At 38.3% G+C, this 18,005-nt stretch overlaps 1 protein-coding gene across 1 annotated transcript in view; it reads right to left on the minus strand.

Annotated features, from left to right (window-relative positions):
• DLC1 (DLC1 Rho GTPase activating protein) overlaps positions 1-14,308 on the minus strand; it is a 264,648-nt gene extending 250,340 nt beyond the window's left edge. Inside the window, exon 1 of the mRNA XM_027676455.1 lies at positions 14,292-14,308. The gene's annotated coding sequence lies outside the window, so the exon portion shown is untranslated. The remainder of the gene's footprint in view (positions 1-14,291) is intronic.
• Positions 14,309-18,005: the final 3,697 nt, after the last annotated feature.

Below are 18,005 nucleotides of genomic sequence, written 5' to 3' on the forward strand. Positions count from 1 at the left end.
TTGGCTGAAACTAAGCAATAGCTTCATAAAGTGCTCTTATCTGTTTTTACCTGCCTTCCTGTCATTTCTTCTACAGCAACTCTCTGCTTCTCTCTTACTTTCTTAAACTGACTAGCTTCACAGTAAAAATTTACTACCACAGGTACATCCTACCCAACCTTTTGTCTTTATCATCAAGCAGACCACTTGTATTTTTTTGCTTTATCTATTCAAATTTGAAACAACAACATCTTCTTAGAGCAGGGCACAAAACAACTTTATAAAGTGGGGTTGTGGATAAATTCTTGTAATACATGTAATACATGTCATAAAATCTCTCTAAATAGTATTTTCTCTGCATGTTTTATTTGCAACATTTCAGTGGTAAGATATTCTCAGCAAGTATAGAGCTACAAATCAGTCAGTCTAACCTCTATGCCTGGCAAGATCAGATCCTCCTGGAAACTATGCTAAGGCACATGGAAAATAAGAATGTGATTGCTTCACTAAGGGCAAATTGTACCTGACAAATTTTGTGGCCTTCTGTGATGGGGATACCGCTTTAGTGGATGAGGGAAGAGCAACTGAAAAGCACCTGTACTTGTGCAAAGCATTTTACATTGTCCCACATGACATCCTTGTGTCTAAACTGGAGAGACATGGATGTGATGGATGGACCACTCAGTGGACAGGGAATTGGCTGGATGGTTTCACTCAGAATTGTGGTCAATGGCGCGATGTCCAAGTGGAGAGCAGTGATGAGTGTGGCTCCTCAGGGGTCGGTGTTGGGACTGTTACTGTTTAACATCTTTGTCTGGTGTTACCCCTGCCAGGCAGGAGTAACTCTTGTTTTATTAATAAATTCCTTGGAGTGCATTAAAGTAAATTGATACTAGATGATCAGTGTTTACATATATATATAGAAGTATACATATATAGATATGGTTTATTTTAGAACAATTTGGCTGTAAAGGAAAACAGGTATGTGGTTGTTTTGGTTGTTATTACCTATAGTAACATGGCAATATAAAGCATAAAGGTATTGCAAAGGAAAACAGGCATTTTGGTTGTAATATACCGATGTATATAACCCAATAAAATGTGTAAGTGAAAAGAAAGAGAAAGAGCACCCAAGGAAGTGTGTAAAGGAAAAGAGACAAAGAGAGAGAAAGAGAGAAAGAGAGAGGAAATAAGGAAAGAAGGAAAGAAAGAAGGAAAGAGAGAAAGAAAGAAAGAAAGAAAGGAAGAAAGAAAGAAAAAGAAAGAAAAAGAGAGAGAAAAAGAAAAAGAGAAAAAGAAAGAAAAAGAAAGAAAAAAGAAAAAGAAAGAAAGAAAGAAAACAAAAGAAAGAAAAGAAAGAAAGAAAGAGAAAAGAATAAAAGTTTTATAGTCACTACTTAAAGGTCTTTGGCCAACTTGGTGGTTGTTGTCACTGGTGTCTTGGTCCGTCAGAGAGCGGTGGGGGAGAGAAGCCTGTGAAACAAAGTTTGATGGGTTTATGTACCCTCAGAAACCTTCCTGGTGCCTCTGCCAGATGTGTGTGGAGGGGGGCTGTGGTCGGTGTGTGCACATAGGGGCCTTTGACACTGCCTGGCCCATAGGAGATAAACATTATACACCCACAGAGTTCCACTGGTTTCCTTTAGATAGGCATCACACACCTAAAGAAGCATCACACACCCAAGACTTCGCCCCTAGGGCCTCCACAAATCTAGCAATCTGTGGTGTACAGCCTCCTCCCCTCAGCGTTATCTTCAATCCCCTGGCAGGAGGCTTGCACAGCTCCCTCCAGTAGCAATGTTTTAAGGCAATTAAAAAAGCTCAGTTCCTCACTCATGCACAGTGGGATTGAGTGCATCCTCAGCAAGTGTGATGATGACACCAAGCCGTATCAACAGTATTACTTCATGTTACCACAAGTTATATTCCCAAAGTGGGACACCTCCCCTCCTCCCAAACTGCATGGACAACACACCAATATTTTGGCAGCAGCTGAACAGTGCTTGCATAGCACTGGTGTTTTCTTCCCTCCCCACTCTACCTCCCCCAGCGAGCAGAGCTGGGGGTTTACAAGAAGTGGGAGAGGACAGCTGACTTATAGTGGTCAAAGGGATATTCCATACCATATGACATCATGCTCAGAAATAAAAAAGGGAAAGGAGGAAGAAGTGAGGACATTCATGGTTACGGCATGCGTCTTCCAAAGTAGCTATTATGCTTGCTGAAGCCCTGCTTTACAGGAAGTGGCTAAACATCTGCCTGTTGATGGGAAGTAATGATTAAATTGCTTATTTTTCTTTTGTTTTGTTGCCTGCTGCCATTCCAAACAAGGAGGACTCACACTACTATTCATTAATATCTTGTTTTTTCCTTGGTTAAAAGTAGCCCAGGTTACTAAAACTGGATTGAGAAAGTGACGAGTAATGTGATGGCACTACTATCTTAAAATTAAGTCACATATCTACTGCCTCAAGCAATGTCTGCACTAAAAGTTTTGACATTTTACCATGAAATTGAGTGACCCTTCATACACTGAGAGATGTGTGCTTCTGAAGTGCATGGGAAGATTTCGTGTTGCTCTGCAATTCTGAGGTGAGCTCTGTGCAGATCTTCACCAGAGAACATTTTCTTATCCTGAATTTTTGCTGCTGGTTACCTCAGCAGTGTGGCACAGCAACTTTCTACCCATTTGTTTGTCTAAGAGGCTCAGAAAAAAGGACTCTAAAGCATGAAAAAAAAAGTGGTCTATATTATCAGTTTCTTCTCCAATGGTAGATTAGTTGCCCACAACAATGACAAAACTGATGTGTAATTCCCAGGGCTTTAGTTCACAGAGCCAATGCCAGAGAGTAGTAAGCAGTCAAATACAGCTTCTTAAGCAGTGTATTTACAGTCACCAAGTTCAAATTATTTCTTTATCCCACTGAAAATGGCGTGAGGGCTTTCACAGAAGAGATGACTAATGAGATGCTAAGAGAGGAACCATGGAAGTTTCAGAGTGACTGCAGAGGCTGTAGGTTGCACTCAGGTCTGACAACTTTTTATTCTGTATCCAAAAGTGCAGCAATACCAGAGCCCTAGTCCTGGGCAGGACAAAGAAGCACCAGACTGCTCAGAAGATACTGAATACCTAATATGGAGGACATGTCACGAGGACACAATTGTAAATACACAGTAAAAAGACATAACTGCGTAGACAATGTCTAATGCACAGCCTTTAGCGCATTGCCGATTAGATCACACCCCACTGTCCAGTCCTGCTCTCTTGGATGGCTTTTAGCACAGCAGAGGTAGGTGGTAGGAATACGTTTCAGCACACCAGGAACAAATCCTCAAAACCAAGGGCAGGGAGAAGTAGGCCCTCAACAAGTAGTTCTTGTCAGCTTGGGAAATAATTTTAAAATGCTTCTGGTATGATGTGTTCCATGCTTTTTAGGGGAACTTAGAAGGAGAGAAATTATTAACAGAAGATGCAAAATTTCTTCAAAAAATATTTCCTTGGATTTTCAAGTTGGTCTCTAAGTTCCATTCAAACAGAAAAGCACTAATAGGGTAAGAAATGCATTCCTTATTTCAGTATATAACATGTGCTAACACTTAAGTGTCCTGGTTCAGCCACAGCTGCTCTCCCAGGACAGGTGCAGGTACATTCATAACTGCGGCATGTCAGATGTTCCACAGAATAATGCAGCCCACGCATAAAAAGCACAGCAAAATTATGCACAGAACATTGTTTAAAATGTTTTGCTGTCTCCTGCACTATTTCCTCAAGCTTATTATACCAATCACCTGGAGCATAAATCTATCTTCAGCGTCTTTCTTCTAAAGCAACTCTCCATTGCCCTTGACTGTTATTTTATATACAATTCTTTATCAAACCTAATTGGAAACAGCATTGAAACCAACACTTATCGCCTCCCTGTGCTGCTTAACCCTTTTGCATCCAGAACAGCATTGAACCTTGCAAATGAGGATGTAATCCTCTGAAAAGCAAAGTATTCTCTTCAGTGCTGAACTAGACAAGCCCTCCTCATCACTGGGGCTGCAAGGTTATCTAGATGTCCCATGAAGAAAATGAGTTCAGAATTTCAGAATTTCAAGGCTGCCAGTTATGAAAAGAGACAGAAACATCCTGCTGTATGAGTCTTATGGAGTTGACAAGAAAAAGCAGAATTTGGTCCCTTACACCACCTTACAGTCACCTACTAGGATAGGTTTGGGGATTATGGTAAGAATTACAGAGATTCCTCAAAAATAAAATAGATTCAGTCAAGGCACAGAGACCCTCCTCCCGGTTTAGTTCTAGTATTAGCATTAGTTATGGCAGTGTTGCAGAGAAAACAAAGTGCATTTTTGCTGTTTTAGTTTAAAACAAATAAAAAGAGAATTAGAGGATATATTTTATTAAAAAAAATAATCTTAGGTTAATGCTTGGAAATGAATGATTCACAGCGTGCACTGCAGGTCACAGGGGAAGCATAAAGTCTTTAATTTCCAAGCATCATTGGTTTGCTTTCATTTGTGCTCCATGATTATGTACCTAAATCTTTAAAAGCTTTGAATTTTCATCAGCTGAAACATAAATATGCCTTTAAAGAAGATGTTTCATGGTAGAAATAGAATAAAGAACCTTTCCGCACAAAACATACTTGCATCTTCATAGATGAAATAACACGAAGCTTTTAATTCTTTAACTGGTTTAATGGTGTGATTGCATATCAGCATTGCTTCATTTGGAGGGTATTTGACTATCAAATACATAGAAATTCAACCTTTCTAATTTTATAATTTCAAAGTGATGTTTTGGGGTTACATACCATATAATCCATAATAAATAACTTATTTGCTAAAGAAGAGAGAGAAATCAATAAAAATCAAATTCACTGTCGTATGAATATGAAGTGCCTTACAAGTGACTCATAAAAACCAATGGGCTTTACAAAGTCAACATTAGATGTATTTCTAAACCACAAGTGTGGGTAAGTCTATGATGATATCCTGCAGCAATTTATAATTTCCCTCAACTCATGCATTACATCAGCTCCAAGATATTCCTATATGCGTTTAGAGTTTAACTAATGACAGAAAACTTTATTCACTTTCTCCAGATTGCATATTTTTCCTCAAATCCCAAATGTCAGATATTTTGAATTACGATTTTTTTCGAGTCAAAACAAATATATTAAAAGGAGAGCTACTGTGGGTCCATCTTCCCATAGTACCTTCAGCTCAGACTCCTTCCTTTGTGATGGAAATTTGAACTTTTAGGTTATATGGGTTGAGGTTAAATCTTCAGTAGTGTCCTTGATCAATGGAATGACCAGCCATGTAACTTATGAAAAAATGTAAGTACTGAGGGGTATTAAAATCTATAACTGTCGTAAATATTTAATATTCTTCTGCCTGAGATGATACAAAGAATGGAACATAACACAAATATCCAATTTTTTACTTTACTGCTCTAATTATTAGACTATTTTACAAGAAAGATAACTATACAATCACCAGATATACCATAAACGCATATTTGGCAGCTCTTCCTGAATGAATGTCTTTCCCAAATGTTTAAATATTCCTTTCTCTAGATAATTAATACCTGCAGGTTACATATTTTTGTATCTCTACTTGCCCATATATTCATATGTACAGCCATATCGCTCATCTAAATATGAATAAATATTTAGTCAAATTATTCTTCTAAATAACTGCTTTCACACATTCACGCAGTTTGCTTGCACTTATCTTGATATGTTGTGGATACCTGATGCAACAACTCCAACAGTAATCATGCTCGCTTTTATTTGAATACTCAAAAAGTAACTTTTAAACCACATTCATGAAGACAGTAATGTATTTATCTTAAACTGTCCCTTAAAAGACTGTGTCCAGCCTTCCACTGTGTTCACAGAAGGCAGCTGTTCCCCTTTCCACAGCAGAGTTGCATCAAATTCATAGGAGCATAAATCCCATGCTTGTTTCCTTCTTTTCATGGTTGTTTTACTGAGGTCTCAGATTAAACATGCACCAAAACACTCTCAACACAGTTTTCAGGGATTCTCTCCAGGGAGAAGGCCTCAATCAATTCCCTTGTAAAAGCTTGTATTCCCTCAAAGTGTGTTACATACCTCTGTTCCTTTACCCAATCCAAATATCCTTCTTAAAAATCAAAGGTTTCAAATTTCTTTTTGTTATGAAAATAATTTAATGTATATTACCAAAACTATGAATGTTTTTAGCAAATAATAGCACTGAGTAACTAACAGATTTATTTTAGTGATTTACGTTCATGGGTTAGAGCATCACAGAATCGTTTAGGTTGGAAAAAAACACTTAAGATCGAGTCCAACCCTCAGCCCAGCACTGCCAAGTCCACCACTAAATCATGTCCCTAAGTGCCACATCTACATGGCTTTGAAATATATTCAGGGATGGTGACTTCACCACTTCTTTGGGCAGCCTGTTCCAATGCTTGACAGCCCTCTCTGTAAAGAAATTTCTCCCAATAAGCAATCTAAACCTCTTCTGGCAGACCTTGAGGCCATTTCCTCTTGTCCTATTGCTTGTTACCTGGGAGAAGAGAGTGAATGTGACCTCGCTACAACCTCCTTTCAGATAACTGTACAGAGAGATAAGGTCACCCCTCAGCCTCCTTTTCTCCAGAGTAGATGACTCTAATTGCCTCAGCTGCTCCTCACTGGACCTGTGTTCCAGAACCCTCAACAGCTCTATTACTCTTCTCTGGACTCACTCTAGCACCTCAGTGTTTTTCTTGAAGTGAGAGGCCCAGAACACGGCATAGTTGTGGCCTCACCACTGCTAGGGTAATAATCACTGCCCTGGTCCTGCTGCCCACACTATTTCTGACATAATAGGCCTTCTTGGCCACCTGGGCACACTGCTGGCTCATGTTCAGCTGACTGTCAACCAGCACCCCCAGGTTCTTTTCCACTGGGCAGCTTTCCAGCCACTCTTCCCTCAGTATGTAGTGCTGCATGGGGTTGTTGTGACCCAAGTTCAGGACCAGCTCTTGGCCTTGCTGAACCTCTTACCACTGGCTTCAGGCCATCGATGAAGTCTGTCCAGATCCCTCTGGAGAGCCTTCCTGCCCTCCAGCAGAGTGACACTCCCATCCAACTTGGTGTCATCTGCAAACTGACCAAGAGTGCACTCAATCGCCTCATCCAGATTGTTGACAAAGATATTAAACAAGACTGGCACCAACACTGAGCCCTGGGGAACATCACTTGTGACCAACTGGCAGCTGGATGTAACTCCATTCATCACCACTCCATGGGCCTGGTGATCCACCCCGTTTTCTACCCAGTGAACAGTATTTCCTATAGAAGCATCTATAAAAGCCCCTTCTGCCCAAGGGACTGTAGAAGTAAGGCCCCCTTTTACAGTTTGTAGCTTGAGTAACCTTCTGGCAGGAAAGATTCTCTTTCACATACTTAGAGATTTTTTTTCCAACTTTCCCAATCAAGAGTCTAGAAATTTAGTTTAATTCTTAACATTTACAGAAACGTCAGGCTATACAGACAGGAAATAAAAAGCAAGCAAGCAGATGTCCCTAGTGTCTGCAAACTTGCCTCATTTTAAATAGCATTTTTCACATTTCTTCTTCCGTGTGTGAACTATTTAGGTTAAAAACACTTTTTGGACAACAGTTTTTGCCTGTTACCTAGTTAAAACTTGCTATAACACTTTTTACACTTGATAAATAATGCATAGCAAAACAAGCTTATGGTGGGTGAATATTAATGGCAGGAATTAGAGCACAGAAACTAATCTATAGTCAGACAACACTAAAGCACAGAGTACTAAGTGACATAAGTAGGCTAATTGGATTCTTCTTACAGGGACTGCTTTTCTGCAAACATTAGAATGACCTGACAGAGATTTACTTGATGACTCCTGGGATAAGAAAGGAGGAAAATGCTTCTCTTTTGTGTCAAAGTAACAGACCTGTGTCTTGACATCAAGAAAAAAAGAAAACAAATAAACAAACAAGAACAACAACAAAAACCACAATACAAAAAAAGAGATACAACTAGTACCTTAATGGTATATTATTTTTTCTTCCTCATTTATTTCAAGAATTAAAATAGGTCTTCTTACTCTTTTCACAATCCTTCTCCCATCCTTGACAAAGACCACTCAGACTATTAGAATAAGATAGCTGAAGAAAACAACTATAGAAGTTCTGCCCAAGTATTTTGCCATACAGTATCTTGATCAATGTCTGCACATGCTCTAGATGACCTAGTTTAAGAATAATATAGCTACTCTCCTACTCACAAAGCATGGAATCAGCTTATGACTTATGTATTTTTTGGTTTTCAGGAATTTATTTTTTAAAAAGTTGATAGCCATATGCCTTACTCGGTCCAATGAACTGCAGAAGTGAAGATCAGTGCTGTTCAGCGGTAATTTACAAATACCTATCACAGTTTGTGTGTACCTCCGGTCTATGAGTGGTAGCCTGGGTAGAGCAGTCAAATTCCACACAGCAAGTGAGAGAGAGAGGGGGGAAAACAGAAGCGGCAAGAGCTAACGGTCTACCCAGAGCATTTCCTAATTAAAGGTGGGAAATACCTTCTTCACTTTTGGCTGCAACCTGTCCAAAGGCTCACCTACTCAGCCTGCTCAAAATCCAGAACCAAGGTGAGTCAGCAGAAAACTTTGAGGGAAAATATGAGTAATGGCATATCAACATAAGGAAATGCTCACACTGTGCTACAGTTCTATCAGAGACAGAATTTATTAATTGTATATTTGATAGAACTCAAATAACATGACTGACAACTGAAATCCAACGTGAAATCCAGAAAATTATAGCATCATATTGAATAACTTCAGACCACCAACTCTTATCTTATACATAGCTATATTCTCTATAGCATTCAAGTCTGTTCTGTTGTCAACAGCTATTACAGAGGAAATGGAGCGTGTGTATACCATGTTTCCATTACTGGTACTTGTGTAGGCTTCCCTTTTAAAAGCTCAAATTAAAATAGGAAAGTCAGGTTGAGGCGTAAAGCCATCTCAGACTAAAGTTATGAACAAAGCAGCTGTGCTGGCAAGTGTGTTAATTTACAGAAAATCTCTGGATAAAGGAGTTCTAGATTCAGTTACCTACACCTAGGCTTCTCCTACTCTTTTGGATGCCAAGAGGTCTCTGAAACTCTCCAGAAAATTACTTTTGTCCCTTCTGGCCAGGCAAGATACCCTTGGTACTTTACTGGTAAAAAGTCAAGGCACAGACTCGGAGTATCAGAGAGCTGTCTGAAAAAATATTACCCTACGTTATACAAGTTTCTAGAAAGATACATAACTACACTTGTGTGACTTTTGCTGATTCAACAGAGTGCTCAATTAAGTGAATATAAAATCAAATAAAGCTGTAGAACTTTCAACAGCATTAGTTGAGTCTAAATAGCATTAACACCTAAATAAATTATCCAGACCACTTCTGTAAAACTGATTGCTAAAACTGTTAGAAGTCTTTTGACAGGACTTTACTACAGGGAAGGGATAAGTTAAGTAAATAAAATGGTAAAAGTACAAGTACATTAAATGAATTATTACATAGATAATTAATATGTACCTCATTGCTTCTTATGCATCAATTCAGATTTGATATATCGCCAAGATATCTTTTCAAAGCCACATTTTACTGAATTGGTGCATGAAAAGTATTGCATTTCAAAGATATCTTTATATTTTCATATATATAACAGAAATTAATTTCATATCTGAATTTAGAGCTTCATGCTTTGCTTGGCTCACGTTTACATTGCGATAAAACCCTAGAAATCTAAATATGTTTGTATCTGTACTTGTACTTCAAGTGGCATACCATTTGTTCTACATCTGACACACTAATTTATGCATCTGTATAATACACAACCATAGGTAAACCTTGGGATGCAAGTATCTCATTAGTTTACAGATTATTATTATTATTCAGAAAATAAGACTGAAATCTTGTAAACTTGTCCATTCATTTGGTTTTGGGTTATACACATCCATACATAATAGAATACTAAATATTTCCATGCCAAGCCAAGAACAAGTTTCTTTGGTTGTAATTGTTAGACCTCAAGCACCACATACACACTCTTGATACATATGTGTGTATTTGTACTATATCAATGGTTTTATCATACCAGAAATTTACTTAAAACACAAATACTTCATTATCATGACTTCAAACCGATCACTATGAAGTTAGCTTATGGCAGAAGAAAGATAGTAGAGTGGAGGAAGGTGCCTTCTGTATAGACAGTAGTTACTGAAGGAGGAAATTTGGTCAAGTGCCATTTGGTTTTTTTCTGCTGCTGCCTCCTTCCCTGTTATGGCTTTGTGTTCAGTATTCAACCATAGGATCATCTCATTTCTATTTTACTACAAATTTCTGCTTCAAAAGAGGGTTCCCCAAAATATTTTTTAGCTATATGCTATACTACTATCCCATGCTCTTCTACATAGCTACTAGTCTTTTCGGGTTATGGGTTGCTTTCCATTGTACGAACAGCTATTGCATTTCAATGGTTGCCTCTTTCAAATTCTTAGGAGACAACTAGGCATGGGAAAAAATACCCCAGAATGAGACAAGTAAGAGTAGATGTAGCTTGTGCAAATCTACTTGGGCATAAGCTACTGAATGGATGGAGATTTCCAGACCAATCACTGCATTACCAAGTAATTTTGTCTCTAGGGAGAAAATAATGCAATTGCAAATGTTAAAGATAAATCAAGTGAAGGACAGAAATAAGAGGGAAAACAACAAGGTGGAGCAAGGAGATACTCCAAAAAGGTTTGTTTGTACTATGCATCTTAATTTCTGTACAATTCACTCCTGTGAAAGGATCATATAGTAATTTTGTAAATAAATACTGAACTCAGAATATGCAGCAAAACAAAGGGGTTTTTTTTCTGTTTGTCTGCGATAAGCATTTATAGGACCAAGTATCACCATGAGAAGTCCCCCTATCATTCTGAGGTGCACTTATCAGACCCAGTAAGTTAACAGCCTTATTAGCTACCAGCTACTAGTCAGTTTGGTATGAGCAGATATAGGGGACTTATTAAGGAGATATTGTCAGTATACTCTATGACGACTGCTCGTCCTCAAGGCTCTGCACAATATTATCAGTAAAATCTCTATTCCTGTAAATATTTTTCCTTCTTTTTACCAGACCTCAGTAGAGACAGAAGTGGAAGAAAAAAATATCACTCCATCATGCTCTAAGCCTTGCTTGTGAGGCAGTTTTATCCCAGTCAGCATGGACTTATTCAAGAAACCCAGCAACAAGAAATTTTAAGACCTCAAAGCTGCTTCTCTGATAAAAAAAGTGGTTGAGGTGCTTAGGAAGATAATATTACCAACAGTGTGTCGACATTTCTGATATTAATTCTTCTCTTTTCATCTGACAACATTTTTCCTGGACTATGCATTTAAAGACAAAACAAAAATACACATTAAAAAAAAACCAAACAAAGCCCCCAAACAAACAAATACACACACACAGAGAAACCCCTCTGCCCATTTTCCCCTCCAAACTGCACTCTGTAGTGCCCTCTGGTTTTTTATTATTACTACTTACAGTTAAAAATGCAATAGAATGGATTGCAGGAGGCAATTATATCATGAAGTCACTTTTGACAAAGTTACTCTTATCCTGTTATAAAACTTGTGTAGTAGGGGCAGAATAACAGTTCACTCTGGAGTAAACAGAAGTAGTAACAAAGTTTTTTCCTTGCCAGGCACGGAAGGGTGAAATGATTTCTCCCTCCCTCTCTCCCTACACAATATGTTTGTATTTTGCATACATCCTAAGTTTCTAAGGTATGGAACTTATCTTCTCACTATACAGTGAGATTGTACTTAGGTCAGAGTGAGGGTTACGCAACGACATAGGAGTTTCTTCTCTTTGTAGTTTACTAACTAAAAACATGAATTATAAGCATGATTATAGAATAAGACTAGCAGGCAGTCTTATTAGTGTTGAATATGTCTAAATTCTATATAAACCAAGAAACAAAACAACTACTTGCTCAGGACAGCTCTGTTAGTACCAGGTACCAGTACAGAACACTGTTCGTATTGCACAGTACCTCCCTGAAACCAAGCAGCTGAAACTTAGTAAGTCCCTGCTCAAGAGCTTGGGAGGTAGGAGCCAGACCCTGCAATAGTAGAATGAAATTGTTAGTCTAAAATTTGTTCACCCCCAAAACATACGTGTTTAGGTCAATCCAGAAGAGGTCCTAGGTCTGAAGGGTGAAACTAGGGTTGCCAAGCTGTCGTGTGCCTGTAATTTTTGTGGTGCATCGTTCTCAGTGAGACACCCCCTCCGTTTCTAACTTTAAAGAGTCATTCTGATATCTCCATATTAAAATTGTATCCCAGGGTTTGGACACATCTTCATACCTTTCATGACATCATCTATGTCTTCAGTTCATCAACCACCCCAAGGAAAAAGACAAGGTGATGCTGTTACCTTGTGCCAAACTCCTATCCAGCTTGTCACAACATAGACAGGTAGATGGATCATTGGCAGTGGGCAGCTCCTTCTTATCTCGTGCTGTTTTAATTTTATACTTCACTGTGTCTTGATTTAAACATGAGTTAATTACTCCATTTAGCTTCTGCAGCTGAACTGCATTTTTTCTGAAACTTCATTTCCTTCTTTTTCCCAATATTAGATGGTCTTAAAATCGAGACACTCAGGATAGCTGCAGTTGGATGAGCAATGAGAAGACATAGAATCATAGAATAGTTTGGAAACGACATCCAAAAATTGTCCAGTCCAAGTCCCCTGCAATGAGCATGGACATCTTCAACTAGATTGGGTTCTCAGAGGCAGAACCAACTGACAGATGTGGGCTTTCACTGACTACAAGTGGGTGTGCAGAGTTAGCAGCCAGAAAAACAAAGTTAATTCTGATCACTGTGTTCCTCAAAGATGGAAGAGTTGTAGGAAGTGCAGGAAAAGCAGTTGGCTTTCCTAATTTTTCTTTTTTGAGACCTGGATAATCACTTAAATATTAATTGTCATTACATTTGTGATGACTGAATCCTAGTAAGGAAACTTACTAGGATTTGGACTAGGACGCTAGTAAGGGTCTAGATCTCATTAAATAATGTTCTTGATCTAGATGTCAATTAAGTAAGTTATGCTGTATGTAGCTGGCTATGCAGAAAACTAAAAATCTACTTCAACAAAACTAAAGTGTGTTATATTTTCTCATACAGTAATTTGGAGAACAAATAGTATCTAAAACACAGAATGTATTTCATAAATTGAGGTATTTCCAAGCACTCACACAAGCTTTTAAAATCTGAGAGTATAGGAAAATTTTCAGTGCAGGTTAAAATGATTTTTAGTCACTTATAGTTACAAGTAGGTGCTCTATACATCACATTGACAAGTTAAATCTCCAAAATATAAAAGCTGAAGATCTTTGCCCTGCCTAAAAGCATCTTGCTGGGTAAAACCAGGGAATTTCAATTAAGAGTAAATGTGCAATTACTTTAAGGAAGAATAAAACCAAGCTTTCCATTAGGAATATATGAGCAGCTGTTAAAAAAAAAAAAAATATTGTCAATACTGTCTCTTCATTCAATTAACTCCTAACCTTCAAGGCCACAGATCATTTAATTTGTCACCATGTCGATCGGGCAGCTCTACATTTTGAGAGCACTTCTATGCCATTAGGTTATTAGATCCAGCTAATTTCTTTCCCTAGAATTACATGAATACATTTGACACGTTCATTAGCTAATGAAGTTAGAGGATTCATACCAAAGCCTTTCTGTAACTATTGAGAACTACCATTATCAAAACACTGATTTGGAGACAAAATATGTATCCTTTTTCAAGATATAATATGCAACAATTAATATTTTGAAACTAAAATTGCTATTTCCTTGCTGCTGTGAAGCTACAAGAAACCAGGAAATGATGTTAAGCAACAAAAGAATCCTAAATACTAACTCTCAAAATCATTTGTAATTTAATTTCTTAAGTACAAAAGCTCTCCCTAGTTGTATTAAAATATATTTGAACTATATTTCCTCTCCAAACAGTAAGGCAATCTTCACATCTGCTGCTTGGTTGAATTGAAATGCACTAACCCTGACAAGGTATTTTTACAGAGTCAGATTTAGAGGACTTAAAAAAAAAAACTTTTTTTTTCATATAAATTGAGCTGATGCTGTAATATCTAAAGGAATTTTATTTACAGCAAATAAACAGAATATATTCCTTATTTTTTCATGAGGTGCATAAAAGAAAGCATTCTCCTACCTTAGTCAAAGATGCTTGCTGCTGACTGACTGGACCAATTTTACTTGCATTCTAGTAAACTCTTGAGCAGTAATCCTGTTACGTGTCTACAGCAGTTTCATGGGGGTGGGACTTATGTGTAATAATGAATTCACCAGGGAATCTTCCCTTTCAGAGAATGCTGCTGCAGACAAGGAAGCCACGCTATGCTGCTGTCACAAGCTCTTGGATGATTAGGTTAAGACACAGGGACTAAGTACATGTATACTCATACAGTGACCCAGTCTCAAATATTTCCTATATGCTACAGCTTTGACAGGCTGAAAACTGCAGTATGTTTTACAGGGAAAATGTATGTATATATATGTATGTATATACATTTTATATAAGTAAAAAAGGAGAATTGCAAAAGGTAAGTATGAAAAAATTACCTATTTAGTCTATAGAGGTGCGGCAAAATAGCATGTCTGGGTCTAGTAGCACTTCTAACCATTTAATCAGAGAAGCAGAAACTCAGTGAAAAGTCAATCATGCCAACCCTTTCCTAAAAAAAAAAAATTAAGAGTTTCTTAATCCTAAATGATAAGCTGCATAAAAAGCAGATACACATCCACCCCACTGGCTATCTCTAATTTCCCCTGTAGAGTGGCAGCACAGACCTAATGAAGAAGCTCTGTGATATGCTAACCCAATAACATAAAAAATAGCTGCCTGCAAGCTCTCCAACAAAGAGCAGTGATATTTAGAGTGATTATTATTAAGATGTATGAGCAAAAAAACCTTGGAGAGTATGTGTGGTCACTTGAAATTGTAGACAACAAATATGAGAGCAAATTGATACTTTGGATGAAATAGATATATCTGGCAAGGTTATGGCAGTGAATATGACAAAGGGTGAAGTGCACTAGTAATCAAGCAACCACTTTGGTAGAGCTGTAAGAAGAATGGTCATATGACCCCATTACTGGACTAAGTGAGCATATCATCCATTATTAAATCATTCAGCACTTCCCTTATCTCATTTACACATAAAAAGCAGAACAAAGCAAAATTTATGTCTAGGTATAACACCAATGCACAGCTAGCAAGCTAAAAATAGGGACCAAATTAAAAGCACCTCTCCCAAGACTTAGCTAATATCTAAACTTGTGAAACATCTAAAGGAATCAACAGAATAAATAAAAATAAAATTCCCTACACACCTCTAGATTTGCTTCTGTACATATTCATGGGTGTTCAACTGAATGCAAGGTTTAGAATTTTGATGCCTAGTATTTTCAAAATAAGAAAGTGGTCCAAAAATAAATGTTCCTTTTCTTAAATCACAGAATGGATAAGGTTGGAAGGCACCGCAGTAGGTTATCTGGTCCAACCTCCTTGCTCAAGCTGGGTCATCCTGGGGCACATTGCACAGGATTGTGTTCAGACGGTTCTTGAATATCTCCAGTGAGAGAGACTCCACAACCTCTCTGGGCAACCTGTTCCAGTGCACGGTCAGCTGCACAGTAAAGAAGTTCTTCCTCATGTTCGGGTGGAACTTTCTGTGCATCAGTTTCTCCCCGTTGCCTTGTGTCCTATTGCTTGGTATCACTAAGAAGAGTCTGGCTCCGTTCTCTTGGCACGCTTCCTTCAGATACTTCTATTCATCCATGATGTCCCTTCTCAGCCATCTCTTCTGGAAGCTGAACAGGCCCAGCTCCTGCAGTCTCTCCTCACAAGAGAGCTGCTCTTGTCTCTTACTCGTCTTTGTTGCCCTCCACTGGACCTTCTCCAGGATCTCCATGACTCTCTTGTCCTGAGGAGCTCAGAACTGGACACAACACTCCAGATGTGGCCTCACCAGGGCTGAGTAGAGGGGCAGGAACAACTGCTTTGACCTACTGGCAGCGCCCTTTCTAATATCCCCCAGGATACCATTGGAGTTCTTGGCCACAAGGTCCACCGCTGGCTCATGAACAGGTCCTTCTCCACAGAGCTGCTTTAGCAGGTCAGCCCCTAGCCTGTACTGGTGCATGGGGTTATCCTTCCCCAGGTGCAGGACCCTGCACTTGCCTTTGTTGAATTTCAGACAGATCTTCTCTGCCCATCTCTCCAACCTGTTGAGGTCCTTCTGAAGGGCTGCACAGCCCTCTGAGGTATCAGCCACTCCTTCCAGCTTTGTGTCATCAGCAAACTTGGATGAAGCACTAAAGTGCCTTCTGATCAAGCCACTAAGTTGAAACAATACTGGGCCCAGTATTGAACCTTGGGCAACACCACTAGTGACAGGCCTGCAACTAGATCCTGTGTCACTGATAACAACTCTGGGATCTGCTATTCAGTCAGTTCTCAATCCATCTCACTGTCCACTCATCCAGTCCACACTTGCTGTGTTTGTTAACGACAATGTTGTACGAGACAGTGTTGAAGGCCTTGCTGAAGTCAAGGGAGACAATATCCACTGCTCTCCCCTCATCCATCCAGGTAGCTGTTTCATCATAGAAGGCAATCAGGTTGCTCAAGCAATATTTACCTTTAGCAAATCATGCTTTAGAAATCCTTCCAGTGACTCCATTTGTCTGTCACTTTTATAGCTTTCTTGTTAGCTAACTCACAACAGATACAAACAATCATACTTTTCTTCTGTATGAATTCCAGCATTCATTCAGGGTGTGAAAGACAAATTCAACTCCCTTCCCTTCAAATACAACCCACATTTCCCAACTCTGTGCAAGTGCCCTAACCTGCAAGTCATGAAGTGGTCTGTGTGCTTACCACACCTTCTTTTGAAACTGTCCCGACAGGGATACCACACTCAGGAATCTCTGTTACTTAGAAGACAAACCAAAAGAATAAACATCATCCTAGAATGTTCAAATGTTACCTGAATAGCAGGTAACAACCTTATCTAAAGTAGAATCCTACGGATTTTTTTCAAGAGAAATGAAAAGAATTTACAATTGCTTAACTCAAAACAAAAAGGTTAAGGAAGAACAGCGAGGGAAGAGAATGATAACATTTAACTAGGACAAAAGCAACAGCAGAGATGTTTTCCATATTTACAGCAGATAGCTTAACAAGTAACAAGTTTAAGTTGCAAGAAAAAAGGTTTTTCAATGCCCAACATGGATCTACCAATAAAGAGGGAGACTCCTTGGTTTTCCAATTTGCCTGAGGACCTTTAAGAACAATTTAAAAAATTATCATCAATAATCTGAGGAGAGTCAATTTTGCATTGGCTGACTGATCTCTACATGGCTGCACAAGTTTTTCTGTTCAAGTTCCTCATATTGAGAAGGCAGAAATTAAGCATATTGCTGTCAGAACTAATTTTATCCAAAGCAAAAGTATACAGTTTTTTATTTTGTAAAAATATTCAAAATAATTATTTTGATAGAAATTATGTCAATAGAAGTATGAATGCCATCATGCTAATGAGAAGCTTTAAAGTTATATGACACTGATTTATCACTTCAATTTTAAATATATGCTTGATTCATTAATTGAAAAGCTTTTACCTTCACTGTAGAAAAACTAAAAGAATACAGGTTATTTATCTAAAATAAATTTGTTCTTTTCTCCATTTCCTAACAAAATTAGGTGCATTTAAGATTGCTTTTCATAGCAGAAAGAACAAAACCTATGTGTCACATGTACTAGACTTCTCCAAGTACTATGATTCTGTTCTTTGTACAAAGTAATTGCACCCTGATAGATCTTAGAACTTAATTATTCTGACCTAACAGACCAATTTTA

This window comes from Neopelma chrysocephalum, unplaced genomic scaffold (genome assembly GCF_003984885.1).
Source record: "Neopelma chrysocephalum unplaced genomic scaffold, ASM398488v2 Primary Assembly neopelma1_42, whole genome shotgun sequence".
NCBI lineage: Eukaryota > Metazoa > Chordata > Aves > Passeriformes > Pipridae > Neopelma > Neopelma chrysocephalum.